The 18,418-nt window shown below is 41.4% G+C and overlaps 1 protein-coding gene across 1 annotated transcript in view; it reads left to right on the top strand.

Annotated features, from left to right (window-relative positions):
* The window catches only part of LOC135710667 (uncharacterized), an 82,368-nt gene that overhangs the window by 32,955 nt on the left and 30,995 nt on the right, over nucleotides 1-18,418 (top strand). The window lies entirely within an intron of this gene.

Raw genomic sequence — 18,418 nt, forward strand, 5'->3', positions numbered from 1 at the left:
TGTTCGTTATTAACTACCGCATGCTGATTGCGTATTTCCAACACACAACGGCACTAGATAGTAAAACTATTTGTGCGCTAGCATAGCGGTTGTCAACCTGGGGTACGCGTACCCCTGGGGGTTTGCCAAAAAATCGTATCTGTTTAAAATTAAGTAGCCTTTATAATGTTACTGCTAAGGGTTTTAATAATCGGAAATTTTACTTCAAAACGAGTTTGGTAATTTCAGTAAATGTTTATTGTTAGTATTTCTTAATTTTTTATATTCGATTAACCAGCAACCATATTTCGGAATTTTTTATACATTGAAAAAGCACTTTGAGCTTTTCTGGAGAAAAACAAAACACTCGTGACGTGATACACTTAGGTCCGGTAATGTACATAAGTTTCCCAGTCAGCCTACCGCGAAATATGCCAACCCAAATTTATATTTGTGAAAGGTTGTTAATTTGACTGTTATAATTTTTTTATTCAAGCATGAAAAATCGCCTTAAAAATGATTTAATTCTGTTTTTATCATTGTATACAAATAATTAAAAACAAAAATATAGTTTTGTTCATCCAACTTTATTGAAGCTTTTAGTTAAAAATTTATCGTTTAATATAAACATTTTTTTTTAACAATTATCTATTAAAAAATCAAACACTAATTAATCTTAACCAGATGCTTTTCGTGCAACTTTTGAACATTCTACGATGTTTGAATTTGTGACTAATAATAATATTAAACAATGAACTTAAAAATTACAATCCTTAGCAATTACTGTCTACTCCAAAGTTCATAAAAAAAACTTATTTTAAAACATTTTCTAAGGTATCGATGATCGTTTAGAAAATATTTTGAAATATGTGTTTCAATCATTTGAATAACCCTTCTTATAAAAACCTTTGTTTTGATTCTTTGCTACGGGGTACGCCACTTGAAAAAGGTTGGGAACCTAGCTGACAAGGATGCAAAATTTATGACGATGAACGTTGCATTAGTTCTGCTAACTACTTTATGAACATATATATTCATCGATGATGGTTCGTAGTAAAAGCACCATGAGTCAGTTGAGTTGCATATAGATATGTGGGCTTCACTTTTGCGTTGTACAATGTGCATACTAACAATAATAACTAGTGAAGAATACGAGCGAAATTACGTGTTGCATCACACGCTGACTTGAAAGTACCCATTGATGAGCATTCATTTATTCACCCGTTTTCAAATAAAGTGGCTAAGCTCATTAATGGGTAAATTGTTCACCCATTTAATAAGTAACTGATACCCATTATTGGTATTTAATGGGTGACAGTTACTCATTAATAGGATTACAGATACTCATTACCCATTATGCCAGTTTTATTCAAAAAGGGGTGACATTTTACTGGATAATGGGTACTTTAAAGTTAGCTTGTAAACTATGCACTGCATTTAGAGATATTACCTGAATACCAAATGGCAACATTGAGTTTACGGCTTCATAATTATTATGTATTCAACTAAGGGTTCTGTGCCCACGGTGTGTTTGCTAGAACAACAATAATAAATAAAACTAATGGTTCGATAATCCTTGACCATTTGCAAATAGTGACTTTCTCCTACATTTTTAGATAACTACTCTAAAATATTTCTCACACACCGTTATGCCACTACGTTATACTGAATGTAAACCAGCCGGTTGCAAAATTGTATTAAATGGATTCCGATGGATTATAAAACCAACAATTTCGTTTGGCTTCGATGTTCGTGTTCGCTGTTCTTCAATGCATTACTATTTATTGCAACATTGCGGGATTCCAGTTAACAGATGTTGTGCGCTCGAATAGTTTTTTTTCTTATTATTTTTGACATTTTACATGCAATCATATATATACATTCATTTTTTTGATATATTAATTTATTTGTACAGGCACAATCAAATAAACTTTACAGAGCCGAGTTATCATTTGCATTATACATGATTAATGTCTTAAATCTAGAGTAAAAGGAATTGAACCGATTACTCGCGGTCGTCTCGAGGTTAGTGGAGATTTACAATTTTTTGGATAGGGAAAGGGAGAAGGAGGTTTGAAGTATGATTTATTATACAAATATTTAACTAATCCTAAAACATGAACTTATTTCTATTCATCTTGAAAACAAACATTAAAAAAAAAACTACACGCACAATACACAAACTAAACACAAGGTTAATCAAACTTACAATCTAAGGTTAGTATTCTTAAAGTAAACATATATGAGTTTCATAAACTCCAGATCACGTCTAGCCAAAATATCCCGAACTGGAACATTAGGTTGTCTACCTCGAGCCCGAAGGGAATCATAAAAATGTGATCTGACTCCACGATGCTCAGCACAAGACCAAAGGATGTGATCGGCGTCTTGGTAACCTTGTCCACATTCACAGAGATTGCTGTCTCCCAGTCCAACACGAAACAAGTGAGCGTTTAACGAATAGTGATTGGACATGAGGCGAGACATCAGACGAATGAAGTCTCGACCCACATCCAACCCCTTGAACCAAGGACTCTTCGACACCTTAGGGATGATCGAGAATAGCCATCGTCCCAAACTTCCTTCACTCCATTTATTTTGCCAGCTGGCGAGCGACTGTTGACGATAAATGAAGAAAAATTCATTGTAGGCGATTTGTCGATCGTAAATATTGCCTTGCATAGCGCCCACCTTAGCAAGTGAGTTCGCCTTCTCATTGCCCGGAATCGAGCAATGAGATGGGACCCATGCAAAGGTGATGACAAAAGATCTAAAAGATAAAGCACTCAGAAGCTCTCGTATTTTCATGAGAAAATCCGAGGAGTGCTTTACCGGCCTCATGGAGCGAATAGCCTCGACAGAACAGAGACTATCCGTAAAAATAAAATAGTGATCTGGTGCAAGTGAGGCGATCGTTTCTAGCGTATAGTGTATTGCCGCCAGTTCAGCAACATATACGGAATAAGGAGCATGAAGCATTCGGGAGACGCTATGAAATTCGTTATAAATACCAAAACCAGCGGACGCCTCTATTAGTGATCCATCTGTGAAGAACGATCTTGCGGAATCAACTTGGCCAAACTTCACAGCATAAATTGACGGAACAATCATGGAACGATGATGTTCTGGGATTCCACGAATCTCCCGCGTCATAGATAAATCAAAACTAAATATATACATTCATGTCATATTCATTTATTAATTGTTATAATTCTTTTTCAATTCACTTATCTTGACATCTTGCTTACGGGTCTGCTTTATCTTCACCTTTGCTAAATCATCTCTGTATCGTCTTCGCCTTCTTGTATTTTCTTCACTTCTTCTGATATTTTGTTGCTTTTTGGTATTCTTCTAAAGTCACTCTTTGAGCTATTTTCTTCTTTATTTTCTCCATAGACAACTTGTTTATTTTCTTCATTTCTTCATCATCCTTCTTTATTTCCATTGTCTTGTTTTCCGCTCCTACGTTTTCATGCCTTCTTCAATTTTCCTTCGGTGCCGCTTTCTTTACTTAGCAATTTTCCACTTCATCTTCCTGATCTTCTTCTTCTTCTTCTTCCGCTTCGTTTTCTGTTTCTCCATCATCTGATGCTTTGCTATTTTTCGCTTTATCTTCTTGATATTCTTCCTCTTCTTCAGCATCGTTTTACGTTCCGCCTTCATCTGATACTTCGCTTCATCCAAAATCTTCTGTTCATCTTCTGCTTCAATGCACAACTCACGTTGTTTCTTCTTAAGCTTCCATCCGCTATCCGCTTTGTGTTCTTCATTACATGACCGTATCAATTTTCTCCAGCTTAGTTCACCTTTATCCTGTTACATATTGCATTCTTCCTTCCTTCCTTGCTCCGTTATCTGCTTAATCTTCTTGCCGCTACACCGGGTTTCGGCTGCTCCATCTTCTTCACATTATTCCTTCCTTCCTTGCTCCATTATCTGATTAATTTGCTTGCCACTACACCGGGTTTCCGCTGTTCCTTCTTTTCTCTGCATCCTTCAAATTTTTCGGTAAAGTCCAGTTTGGCGTAGAAAATTCAGCAAATTGGTGGTTTGCTCCTCAGAGTTTCCTAACGCATCTCGTAAGCTTTTTGTGTCAATGTTGCACTGCAAAATCACGTGTCGCACGTCTAAAACCGTTCCACAACAACTGGGTGGGGCTTCTTTCTTCAATAAGAACGTATGGGTTAGCCTCGTGTGACCGATTCTCAGTCGTGTAAGCACACGCTGGTCGAAAGTACTTCCCCGTTCCGTCCACTTGTGCGTGTGCGTGCCGTCTTTGATCTCTCTCAGTTTGGAGTCTCTGGTCGCGAACCATTGGTCGTTCCATCGTTGGCGTATTGTTTGCTTCACCATTCTTAACGCATCTTTACCTGGGATTGGTATACAAATAGGAGGTTCTGTTCTCGCCATGTTTGCTAACCGATCAGCTTCGTTGTTTCTTTGGATGCCGGCGTGTCCAGGTATCCAGCGGAAACACCTCCGCAGAAAAAACGCTACATTGCGTCGGGAGGCTGTACTTTCCCGCTAAACCATTATTATGGAATGCAGCACCTACAGTGTTGTCGTGTTTGGATCCATCGGTATAGATGACGGCTGAACGGTGAAAGCGGGTCGACAGTAGTTGTTGCACTATCGGACGGATTTTCTCTGGAGGATCGCCGGCTCGTACACATTTTTTGACGTCCCACAAGATCGAAGCTTTTCGTTTGTGCCACGGACAATCGGTCTGCCGCACAAGTTGACCGACAGTGGGGAGCGCAGAGTCTGTCAGCTCATTGAGTTGATCCGATGCTCGCCGAATAAGAGGAAGACTGGTTGTTATGAACGCGATACAGACTTGTTATCGAAATTGACCAACAAAACCGTAATAAAATGACGCTAGAATTTTGGGCAAAAACCAGACAGGAAAAATAACAAAAGCCGCCAGGCTGAATGTAGTTTTGTGGGAAAACCCCAAAGGATAGGATAATGAACAACTAAACGCGTAACGCAAACGAAACATTTTTACATTTTGTATCCCTTTTTTATTGCCCTCCGAAGGAGCGCAAAAAGAAATGTGTTCTTCTTACTGTCTACATAGCTCAAAAGAGCATTCTTAGGTAAAATATTTTAGGATAAGAATTTGTATAAATAGTAATAGTTTCTTGTGAATAAAGTTAGTTATCGTTATACAACCGAACGGTTCAGATCTGATAAATTACTGGAAAATCCGAAAGACGATTACTCTCAAGTAATTGCGAAAAGGTGAGCTCGTATAGAGATTAATAAGACTTCTTTTCTCCTCCAATCGCTAACCCTCCGACAGTGAGAGGGATCTAGTCTGGAGCTTTGAAAGGCCGAGGTACTTTGAAACGAAAGCTGATCTTTTGCCAAAGTGATACGAGCAAACTTGCTCCGATTACAAGAAGTGCGCGTACCGGTAACAGGGTTACAACGGGGTATTCGAGTCTGAACTGTAATCCTTCGCGGTAGGACTCGAATACTTTTCAAGGCCGTCCGTAACACTGGTGTTGTTCCGATTCTTCGCTAGTATCCGAATTGCAATTCGTACTATGGATTGTGCTACTATTCAGCCATGATCGATTCTATAGGGCTGGTGACGAAGGCTCCGGAAGCAAACCGTACCATTTTATGGTAGACTGGATCGAGGTTCTGCAGCGTTACCGGTCCTCCTTGGCTAACTACTTCAATTCCGTACATCAATTTCGCGGTCACTAGGGCCGAGCCCACTTGCAGTAGCGATTTTCGATCGCCACGCGGAAGTTTGGCACCGATCATCTGAAGGATTCGTAACCGAGGTTCGCACGCTTTCTTCACCATTTGACAGAGTTCGGTCGAAGGTTACACCCAGGACTCTCAAACGGATGTCTTCGGGATGGATACTCGGTCTATTACGATGTTATGCCTAGGTTCTCGACATGCATTTGGACTGCAATACAAAATGTACGACTTTGTTGCTGATATGCAGAATCCAACGCTTTTCGTCCACTTGTCGACAGCTTTTAGGGCGGCCTGCAGTTTACGATGTAAGCCTTCATTTTTTGCCCCTCGTACGACGAGAAGAATGTCATCTGCATACAAGAGAGTGTCGACTCCTCTTGGTATCACCCGGAAGATAGGCTGCATTGCGACGAGAAACAGCGTCACTGATAGGACGGAACCCTGTGGTACTTCATTTTCCAGCTGGTGTTTGCGAGAAATATGTCCTTCTACGGACACCTGGAATGTCCTCTCCGAAAGGAAGCTTTGCAGCATGTTCTTCATCCGACCACGTAATCGCCATGATTTTATCGTATCGTATGCTTTCGACAGGTCCAAGGAGGCTATCAGGCAGTGTTCATCTTGGGTTGGCAGCGATCTTTCCAACTCGGCAAAATAGGTATAAGTGCTTGCACGAAAGGCGTGCTGACGTTTGTCAAGACGTCCACTCGACTCTAGCTCGGTGGTCAATCGACGATTGATAATCCGCTCGAACAGCTTTGCCATGCAACTGGTGATCGAGATTGGACGGAAGGCATCAGGTCCGGAGTCGTTGCAGTGCGGTTTTGGAATGGGTACGACTACAGCATTTTACCAGCTAACGGGAAGCACACCCTCGTCCCAGATTCTATTGAGTAGCTCAAGAAGCGTCATTTTCGCGGACAAAGGAAGACGTTGGAGTTACGGATACCCAATTTAGTCAAGGGCCCACCCAAGGGCCCACAGGAGTTCGTTAAGGCTGATATCGACGTTGTAGTCTTTATCGGTGTTTGATGAGAGATCCAAGGATTCTCATTCGGCTGCTGTCTTAACCATCTGGAAAGATGGAGAGTAGCTAGAGGTCGCTGATCTTCTACTATAGCATTTCCCTAGTTCCTCCGCTACTTATTCGGGCTTGTCGTGAATCCATCTGCTCGCTTGAGCACTACGGTTAATTGTTGCCGACTGCCTCGCAGAGCGTTAACCGTTGGTGAGATTTTCGCTACGAAGTTTTCTCACGATTGCGGTTTGGCCTGGTTGATAGCCTGTCGTGCCGCTGCTCTGGCTTCCTGGAATCTATATAGCTTATGCTTGGTGTTGGTCTGGGTAGGAAAGTTGTACACGTCGCAGGGATCGTAAACGTTTTCTTCGTCGTCGAATTGCCGCCTTTACTTCGGGGCACCACCATGGTACCGCTTTAGGTCCAACACGACCGCTGGTTCGTGGTACGGACTTAGTCGCTGCTGTGATGCTTTCATATAACGACCAGTCGGCTTGTTCGTAGAGCCATTTTTGTCGTGTTGTTCGCGTATACGACCACCCGGGAATGGACACCGTTATAGGAAAGTGATCACTGTAGAATGTATCCGAAAGGGTTTGCCAAGTAAACCTACGTGCCAGATACTCGGAGGTCGATTCCCGAAGTGTTACCTGTAGCCGGGTCGATGCGAGTAGGGGAGCCGTTATTGAGAATCACTAGTTGTTTGTCCAGAGTTTTTTTCAGCAATGAAGGGCGGTCGATGTTTGTGACCCCCAAGCGAGATGGTGCGCGTTGAAGTCGCCTAGAAACATAACCTTTTAGTTGCTCGAATAACTCATTGAGTGCGGTCTGACTACCCTGGACTGCACTCGGTGGAATATAGATGGATACTAATGTTATCTGGATCGGAGCGTAGATGCGTTCAACTACAAGCTGTAAAACGGTATCTAGTTGCACGCGCTCGAAAGGTATACCTTCCCGGATAGCAAGGCCTACCCCATGTTGCCAGTGGTGTACGCTGTTCGATTCCAAGAGGGGCGTGTGGTTCCTTCCAACGAAGTCTGGTTGTAACACACTTTGGCTGACCTTCGTGTCCTGAAGCGCTACAATAGAGGGCTCATTGTCGGCGATGAGGAGTTTTAGCTCGTTCGCGTTTGTGGATGATAGTGATGACGAACAAGACGATTATGATGAACTGTGCACTCGAGTAGAAATTTCGACCGAATTCCAGGAGGATATAGAAGGTGCAAGACACTCGTGATTGGTCCCACCTGCTGCCCCCTGAATATCCGCTCCCATCCTTGGGAGGGGGGAGGTTACTTCACGCTCTCCCTTCCCGCACCGATTTTGAGAGTAGAAGAGGTACTACACATTCTCTGCTTCCAAATCGATGGCCCAAATCGTTGTCCGTGTTCGTTGCTTGGTCGTTAATACTGCTCATTGTGTAATTAGAGCGTTTCGTCGATTTCACACTCCTCGTCGATACTTACAGCGATTACTTTTTTCAATGGAGGACTTTGGCGACCGTGTGATGTGTTATTCGACTTGTTGCACTTTTTCTTCTTCGATGCGGTCCTCCATAGTTAATACAGTGGCAGCTTCTCCGCATTTCTCATTCTCTTCAACATGACGTTCGGCGGAACAATGTATACAACGTTGTGGACCAGGACAGCAGACGCGTGGATGACCATATCGGAAATATTGTTATATTAGCATAATATAGCAGCGGATTTGGGTAGTATATAGAGGTAGCAACACTCAAGAGACCAGTCTTAAAATTTGCGGGATAGCTACATTTAGCGAGAGTTAGAATCAAGATAGACGTGTTAACGCGGCTACCGTTATCGTTCCGTGTTATTCGTTGAACACGAATCACCCCCTGTCTAATTAGTTCCAGCAACACATCTTTTTCCTCCATGTCCATCAACTCAAAACAGGAAATGACGCAGCGACTAACGTTCAAGTTTGGATGTGGCTGGACCAAAACCTCGGTGTCATCGATCAATACTGTCATCTTCAATCATTTTTCAACCTGGGAAGGATTACGGACTTTTAGGGTGTATCTGGTACCTTGCACTTCAGTTGACGCACCTTCGATAGAACTTATTTGGCGATTAAATAAAAGGATTTTTCGGCAGTGGCGCATTGTCCTTTCTGATCAGTTCCAGAAATGTTAAATCTCCGAACTTGTTCGTAGGATCCATGAACATTGCCAGTATTCTCCCTCACCCGCCAGGGTCACCGCTGCTTGTGGCCGTCATGGCCACACTACTCAAGCCTACCCCTACTACCGCAACCAGTTGCACGTTGGAAAGAAATCAATGTAAAAATGCCTGCCCCAAGGTCAAAAAACAACTTTTCCGCACTTGACTACCTCTTGGTCACACAGCAGCGAAACCACAATAGGCCACACTACATACCGGTAGAACGATGCGATGGCGTCACTTTTGCTGCTGGCAGAGGCACTTTAGTCGCACTTTATGTCACTAATATCTTCGCCGATTATGATCGGACTTTAGTGTTAGACACTAGTCACATATTGCTGATGGCGTTTTGGCGTTTGATTGGCACGTTTGCTACTGTTAGCAACAATGTTCCGAATGCACTCGAATAGTAATTTATATATATAAATATATATATATGTAATACACTGTTGGAAATTAATTTAAGCATCATTCCTTCTATTGTTTTATCAAAATTATGTGTTTAATATGGACCTTAGAAAGAACCAATTACAGCATGTAAATACGTAAAGAGGCATCTATAATAGACCTGTTCATTTTAAACGAAATGTTCGGAATGTAACGGGTCAACCGTGATTGCTGTTCGTCATGTTAATTTGAACTTCTGTGTAAATTTTTAGCAACATCGGTGATGATTTAGAGGTGCTTCTAGTTAATTTTATGTTTTTAAGGTAATTTACGGCTTACAATATTTGTATCTCGAGACTGAAATAACGAAAACTGCTGTAACAATTTTCATAGCAAAGTTTAATGTGTCATGTATCAACTTTGTAACCAAAGGTTGACTATTCGAAGTGATTTTATTGAAGTTTGACTTAGTTTCATGCTCGAAGATATCTTAAAAAGTGAAGAATTTTAAAGTATTTGTTCTACGAATTTTCCACCCATATGATATAAAAATGTGTAGTGTACGGCATAATGTTCCTCATATTGTTCTAGAAGTTTCGTTCCAACATAGTTTTCGTGTATATTTCATAGATTGAGAGATAAAAATCATAAAAGAGGCCGTTTTAGCTAAAATTCACAAGACAACAGAACCAATAAAAGTCAATTAGATTGACAGAACATAGTTGCATTGCTTTTCAATGACGACCGATGACTGTTTCATTGATATATGATTTTTTCATAAATATGAATCCTCAGTAGACGTGTTTTTTTATCAAAGGCAAGTGTCACTCGAACCATAACAGCAATTTATAAAATAACGAACATTTTGAATGGCTCGAGTGACACTTGCCTTTGATAAAAAAAAACACGTCTACTGAGGATTCATATTTATGAAAAAATCATATATCAATGAAACAGTCATCGGTCGTCATTGAAAAGCAATGCAACTATGTTCTGTCAATCTAATTGACTTTTATTGGTTCTGTTGTCTTGTGAATTTTAGCTAAAACGGCCTCTTTTCTGATTTTTATCTATGTTAGAACTAAACTTCTAAAACAATATGAGGAACATTATGCCGTACACTACACATTTTTATATCATATGGGTGGAAAATACATTCCACTGCGTCCTAGCAAGAAGTACGGTCGACTTAGTTCGCGCTCCGCTATTTTGGAAGTTTTCTCGCTATTCGCTTGATTTAAATTGTCAGTTTTTTCTCGCTTAGAGTTCCCAGCTAAATAATTAACTAAAAGTGAGTTTTTTTCTGAGAAGAAAGTGTGTTTTCGGCATCATCGGAAGGAAAATTGTTTTTACGATTGCCAATTCGCCAACCATTTTGCGCACCATCGGTGCGTGGTAACGCATACCTGCACACGGATCATCGTCATCGAGTGTCAGCATCTGCCTCCGCATTTACACCGCTCATCTATCATCGTGTGTTCAGCTGAGTGCCGACCCTCACATAAGCACACACCAACGAAGACCGCCCGCACACGCTGATCGAAGATCATCTACGCTGCGCGTCGCTCCGCTGCTGCCGTTTAAACGCTCGGTGGTAGTAGTATAGGATTATCAGATAAGTTTTTGTTCTTGTTTCTCTCTTTCGCCCACAGTTAAATTTTAAGTTTGTGTTCTGTGTTTGTAGTTTTTTTTTGTGTATTGTGTCCGAGTGATTATCGTTTCAGTGGTAGAGCGTTTTTCGCTCCCACTAGTACGGCAAAATGGACATTTTGTCGCAAGACGAAATGGACGTTTTGTCGGAAGATGACACCACTTTGCCACGCGATGGCAAGAAGGGTCGAAAACGTACGTCATCTCTCCCTGGTTCATCGTCTCAGTCTGGCAAAGGACAGGCTCAGATAAACCCCCGATCGCGAGCCTATCCAGATGACTCGACTGGCCCATGGGTTGTCTACTTTCAGCCCAGAAACAAACCCTTGAATGTAATGCAAATTACTAATGATCTGACGAAGCGATACTCGGCCGTGACTGAAATCACGAAGGTTAGGCACAATAAACTTCGTGTCTCCGTCTCTAACCTGAAGCAGGCTAACGAGATTGCTGCCTCCCAGCTCTTCACACTCGAGTACAGAGTTTACATCCCAGCTCGTGATGTGGAGATCGAAGGTGTGGTCACCGAAGCGAGTCTGACCCCCGAGATCTTGGAGAAGCAGGCGGTTGGCCGTTTCAAGAACCGTTTGCTTCCGCCGGTGAAGATACTGGATGTCCAAAAACTGGGCTCAGTATCTGTCAGCGAGGGTAAAAAGAGTTTTACCCCCACAGACTCGTTCCGTGTGACCTTTTCTGGTTCAGCCCTTCCTCACTACATCGAGCTGGGAAAACTTCGACTACCTGTGCGTTTGTTCGTTCCCCGGGTCATGAACTGCCAAAACTGTAAGCAGTTGGGACATACGGCCTCCCACTGTGGCAGCAAGGCACGCTGTTCCAAATGCGGAGAGAAGCATGGGGATGACACCTGTGCAGCTACCGCACCAAAATGCGTGTACTGTAAGGGAACTCCTCATGGTATCTCGTCATGCCCGGTGTACAAACAACGCGGGAGAAATTACAACGCTCACTTAAGGAACGTTCCCGGCAGTCTTTTGCAGAAATGCTTAAGACGGCCACGCCATCGACCAACGACAAAAATCCCTTTTCTCTTTTGTCAGATGACGAGACTGACTCTGACTTGGCTGAGGAGGGAACTTCTTTCTGTTTTTCAGCACGGAAACGAAAACGCATCCGTTCGCGGAAAGTTGAGAATGAAGAACCCCAAATCAGCTTGCCCAAATCAAGGAGTGGTGGAAAAAAGGAAGTTTCTACTCCTCCTGGATTCAGAAGAACTGACTATACCCAGGATTTTCCACCTCTTCCGGGGACATCCAAAACCCCTGATGTCCCATTTTTAAGAACAGAAGCCCCTTCTTCATCTGGGTTGTTCTCATTTGATAAAATTGTGGACGATATTCTCAAGTACCTGAATATTTCTGATCCTCTCAAAAGCATTGTTCTGGCAATGCTTCCTACTGTGAAGACCCTCTTGAAGCAATTGACATTGAAGTGGCCCCTCATTGCAGCAATCATTTCCTTCGATGGATAATTTTCCAAACGAGGTCGGGGATTTGATCACAATTCTACAGTGGAATTGTCGAAGTCTTATTCCTAAATTAGACTCTTTTAAGTTTTTAGTTCACAATAATCATTGTGATGCATTTGCTCTTTGTGAAACTTGGCTCTCTTCAGATATAGATCTTCCTTTTTATGATTTTAACATTATTCGACTGGATCGTGAGGATTCGCGTGGAGGAGGGGTACTTTTGGGGATCAAAAAGTGCCATTCTTTCTATAGAGTGAATCTTCCACAATTTACAGGTATTGAAGTTGTCGCATGTCAGGCTATTATTAAAGGTAAGAGCCTTTGTATTGCTTCTGTTTATATTCCTCCTAGAGCCGTTGTTAATCGAAAACAACTTTCAGATATATGTTCGGTACTTCCTGCTCCACGGTTGATCATGGGAGATTTCAATTCCCACGGTACAGGCTGGGGGGAACTGTATGATGACAACCGTTCTACTTTTATATAGGGTTACGGTATGTAATGTGGGTCTAGTCCTTTCATTCGGCCTATCACGCAAATAAATAATTAATTAAGGAATATTACACAAAAAATAAGGAAAATATTGATCACTGATGATTGATAAATGTGTACCACACACAAATCAATTTATATCACAACATTTCAATACATTTTCAGCTCTCGTAAGTAATAAAACTGGTTGAGAATATCACTCTGTTCGGAGTTTTTAGCCGCCATGACTTCTAAGGTTAAGATGGGAAGGTTGCACTGACGATCATCAAATGGCCTGATTATGGCATTTATTGAATGGAATTACCTGATAATACACACTAGACGTAAAACTCACAGTTACTGTTTGAATATTTTATGTTTATTTTAATTGTTTAACAACGTTTTCACAAGTAAATCATGGACCCAACTTTAGGGACACATTTCTTTTCTATGTTCCTAACTTTGGCCCATGAAATTCATTTGACAGCATATAGCAATAAGAGTAACGTCAACAATGTGGTTTGCATTTGGATGATAAGGAACGAACAGGAAGGGAGATTTTTTCTGCCAAATCTGTATAATGAACATCACAATGTTTTGATTTAGATATTCTGCGGTCGAAAGACGATAAGCGAAATTTTTAATTTTTAATTTTTAACTTGAGTGATTTAATGTAGTTTTCGTAAAATTTTCTCTAAGAAATGTTTTGAGGAATGAAGAGTATTAAGTTAACAGTGATAGTGATAAAAAAAAAAACATAAGAAAACGTTACCAAGAGCGTTTTTTTTGAGAATCAAACAGGATAGGACGAAGTTGCATCCATAAATAGACCCAATTTGGGGACAATAGACCGATATTACATACATTTCCCTGGTGAGTTTTTGTCTTAAAAAAAGTAAGTTTTTCAACTTTTTGCGGTTCCTGATAGCAAACGACATGATAAGCATATCTAAGCATACCATTTAGCAGTAGAATATCGTTTGCAGGTAAATTAATTGATGAGTTATGATTAAAAACGTAATCTATGGCTGCATATTAGACCGAGGTTAGGGACGTATACCCTATGACCTCTGTGATAACTACAATATGACAATACTTAACAATGGAGAAGTAACACGTTTGGCTGGACCATCTTCGAATGGAAGTAAATTAGACCTCACACTTTGCTCTAACTCATTATCGTTGGATTGCACGTGGAATGTGATCCAGGATCCCCACGGTAGTGATCACTTGCCGATCAAAATTTCGATTGCCAGTGGGTTCAATCCGTCGGAACCCGTTAACGTCGCGTACGACCTCACCCGTAATATCGATTGGACAACGTTCAAGACCGCGATAGAGGAAGCCGTGTCGTCGGTAGAAGGGCTTCCACCGTTGGAGGAATATAACTTCCTCTCCAATCTGATCTTGGACAGCGCGCTTCGAGCTCAAACTCGGCCGGTTCCTGGAACGTCTTTCCGTAGGAAACCTCCTTCCCCTTGGTGGGACCACCAATGCACTGAGGTTTATCGTAAAAAGTCCGACGCGTTTAAGCTTTTCCGGAAACGTGGAACACCCGGGTATTTCGAAGCGTACTCGGCTCTTGAACGCGAACTCAAGAGCCTCATCAAAGCCAAGAAACGCGGATACTGGCGGCAATTCGTGGACGGATTATCGCGCGAAACGTCGATGAATACGCTTTGGAACGCGGCGCGAAGGATGCGTAACCGGTCTTCGAACAACGAGAGCGAGGAGTACTCAGATCGTTGGATTCTCAAGTTCGCGCGAAAAGTATGTCCTGATTCCGTGCCGGCACAGATGATTCCTCGCGAAACGACGAATTCTGTAGACGAGATCAGCCAGCCTTTTTCAATGCTGGAACTCTCACTCGCGCTCCTTTCGTGCGGCAATTCGGCTCCGGGGGCTGATAGAATCAAGTTCAACTTGTTGAAGAACCTCCCAGACGTCGCTAAGAGGCGCATGTTGAACTTGTTTTGTCAGTTCCTGGAGCTCAATATTGTTCCGGATGATTGGAGGCAAGTGAGAGTTATAGCCATTAAAAAGCCTGGAAAACCCGCTTCAGATCATAACTCGTATCGTCCCATCGCGATGTTATCTTGCATTCGAAAATTGTTGGAGAAAATGATCCTTTTTCTCTTGGACAAATGGGTTGAGACGAACCACCTACTCTCAGATACTCAATTTGGATTCCGTAGGGGCAAGGGAACGAACGACTGTCTCGCGTTGCTTTCCACAGAAATTCAGTTGGCTTTTGCTAAAAAAGAGCAAATGACTTCTGTATTCTTGGATATCAAGGGGGCTTTTGATTCAGTATCCGTTGAAGTCCTTTCAGACAAACTCCACGCTTGTGGCCTTTCTCCATTAATAAATAACTTTTTGTACAATTTGCTGTCAGAGAAACATATGAGCTTTTCTCATGGAAACTCTACAGCTTCTCGATTTAGTTACATGGGTCTCCCCCAGGGCTCATGTTTAAGCCCCCTTTTGTATAATTTCTACGTCAGAGAAATTGACAATTGTCTAAGTGACAACTGCACGTTGAGACAACTTGCAGATGACGGCGTAGTGTCTATGACAGGGCCCAAAGGGGTCGACCTGCAAGGACCCTTACAGGATACCTTAGACAATTTGTCTACTTGGGCTATTCAGCTAGGTATCGAATTCTCCTCGGAGAAAACTGAGTTGGTCGTTTTTTCTAGGAAGCATAGCCCAGCACAACCAAAGCTTCAACTTTTGGGTAAACCGATCACTCATTCTATGTCCTTCAAATATCTTGGGGTCTGGTTCGATTCAAAATGCACCTGGAGATCCCACATTGAGTATCTGAGACGAAAATGCCAACAAAGGATCAATTTTCTCCGAACAATTACCGGAACGTGGTGGGGAGCCCATCCGCAAGATCTTCTAACGTTGTACCGGACAACGATTTTATCGGTTTTAGAATACGGTAGTTTTTGTTTCCAGTCGGCGGCTAAAACTCACATCATCAAACTGGAACGTATCCAGTATCGTTGTCTTCGTATCGCGTTAGGATGCATGCACTCGACTCATACGATGAGTCTCGAAGTGTTGGCGGGCATGTTGCCACTATCGGATCGGTTCTCGGAATTGTCCTTCAGGCTCCTCACCCGTTGCGAAGTTATGAACCCACTGGTAATCGAAAACTTTGAAAAGCTTCTTGAGCTGAACCCTCAAACTCGTTTTATGTCATTGTACTACGTGTACATAACACAGGATGTCAGCCCTTCACAGCATAATCCTCATCGTGTATGCTTCTCCGACTTCGGCAATTCAGTTAGTTTTGATTTATCTATGACACGGGAGATTCATGGGATCCCAGAACATCATCGTTCCATGATTGTTCCGTCAATTTACGCTGCAAAGTTTGGCCAAGTTGATTCCGCAAGATCGTTCTTCACAGATGGATCACTAATAGAGTCGTCCGCTGGTTTTGGTATTTTTAACGAATTTCATAGCGCCTCTCGAATGCTTCAAGCTCCTTGTTCCGTATATGTTGCTGAGCTGGCGGCAATACATTATACGCTAGAAACGATCGCCTCACTTGCACCAGATCATTATTTTATTTTTACGGATAGTCTCAGTTCTGTCGAGGCTATTCGGTCCATGAGGCCGGTAAAGCACTTCTCGTATTTTCTCATGAAAATACGAGAGCTTTTAAGTGCTTTATCTTTAAGATCTTTTGTCATCACCTTTGCATGGGTCCCATCTCATTGCTCGATTCCGGGCAATGAGATGGCTGACTCACTTGCTAAGGTGGGCGCTATGGAAGGCAATATTTACGATCGACAAATCGCCTACGATGATTTTTTCTTCATTTATCGTCAACAGTCACTCGTCAGCTGGCAGAATAAGTGGAGTGAAGGGAGTTTGGGACGATGGCTATATTCGATCATCCCTAAGGTGTCGAAGAGTTCTTGGTTCAAGGGGTTGGATGTGGGTCGAGACTTCATTCGTATGATGTCTCGCCTCATGTCCAATCACTACTCGTTAAACGCTCACTTGTTCCGTGTTGGGCTGAAGGACAGCAATCTCTGTGAATGTGGACAAGGTTACCAGGACGCTGATCACATCCTTTGGTCTTGTGTGGAGTATCGTGGAGTCAGATCACATTTTTATGATTCCCTTCGGGCTCGAGGTAGACAACCTAATGTTCCAGTTCGGGATATTTTGGCTAGACGCGATCTGGAGTTTATGAAACTCATATATGTTTACTTTAAGAATATTAACATTAGATTGTAAGTTTTATTAACCTTGTGTTTAGTTTGTATTTTGTACGTGTGGGTTTTTTTTATGTTTGTTTTCAAGATGAATAGAAATTAGTTCATGTTTTAGGATTAATTAAATATTTGTATCGTAAACCACATTTCAAACCTCCCTCTCCCTTTTCCCATCCAAAAAAAAATTGTAAATCCCCACTAACCTCGAGACAACCGCGAGTATCCGGTCCAGCTCCTTTAACTTTAAATATAAGAAATCAATAATGTATAACAAAAATGATAACTCGGCTCTGTAAAGTTTATTCGATTGAGCCTGTACAAATAAAGTAATTAATAAAAAAAAAAAAATATGGGTGGAAAATTCGTAGAACAAATACTTTAAAATTCTTCACATTTTAAGATATCTTCGAGCATGAAACTAAGTCAAAATTCAATAAAACCACTTCGAAAAGTCAACCTTTGGCCACAAAGTTGGTAGATAACACATTAAGCTTTGCTATGAAAGTTGTTACAGCAGCTTTCGTTGTTTCAGTCTCGAGATACAAATATTATAAGCCGTAAATTACCTTGAAAACGTAAAATTAACTAGAAGCACCTCTAAATCAACACCGATTTTGCTGAAAATTTGCACAAAAGTTCAAATTAACATGACGAACAGTAATCACGGTTGACCCGTTACATTCCGAACATTTCGTTTAAAATGAACAGGTCTAATCTATAAGCTAAACAACGGTTATAGGGTGGGGAAGAGGTTCCCCATATTGTTACGAATTGATGCATAGAGGAAAAGAGGGTAAAGCTTTGCGTTATGTATCAAAGAAGAAAAATTAAAATATTTTTTTAATGGAAAATTTAAAAACATAAGTCAAAACATTTCATCACCAAATATTGCTTGCAACACGCAGAGCAAACTTTCATTGAATCAATAATATTTAAGATACATTTAAACATAAATTCATTTTGTTCTGGTCGCAAAACTGGGTTGATGTTTTTTTTACATTCATCGAGCTCAAGACCAGAATACTGATGTTCAGCCAAATACAGAATAGAAAAAAATGCAACAATGCCTATTAAAGATAATACTATCGAATTGACACTGTATAATTACTTTAAAAAATATTCAGAATATGCTTTAAAAAACTTTCAATGCTACCCTGTTGTATGGAACATACATTTAGGCGTCATAAGCTAGTTAACTTCGTATGTTTTACAGCGGAGACATTTGCGTACAATACCATCTAAATTTAGTGTTAGCCTATTGAAAGATATTACCATTGAAAGACTT

Source organism: Ochlerotatus camptorhynchus, unplaced genomic scaffold (genome assembly GCF_037179485.1).
Source record: "Ochlerotatus camptorhynchus isolate MF236.1 unplaced genomic scaffold, CSIRO-AGI_Acam_v1.1 ptg000398l, whole genome shotgun sequence".
NCBI classification, from domain to species: Eukaryota; Metazoa; Arthropoda; class Insecta; order Diptera; family Culicidae; genus Ochlerotatus; species Ochlerotatus camptorhynchus.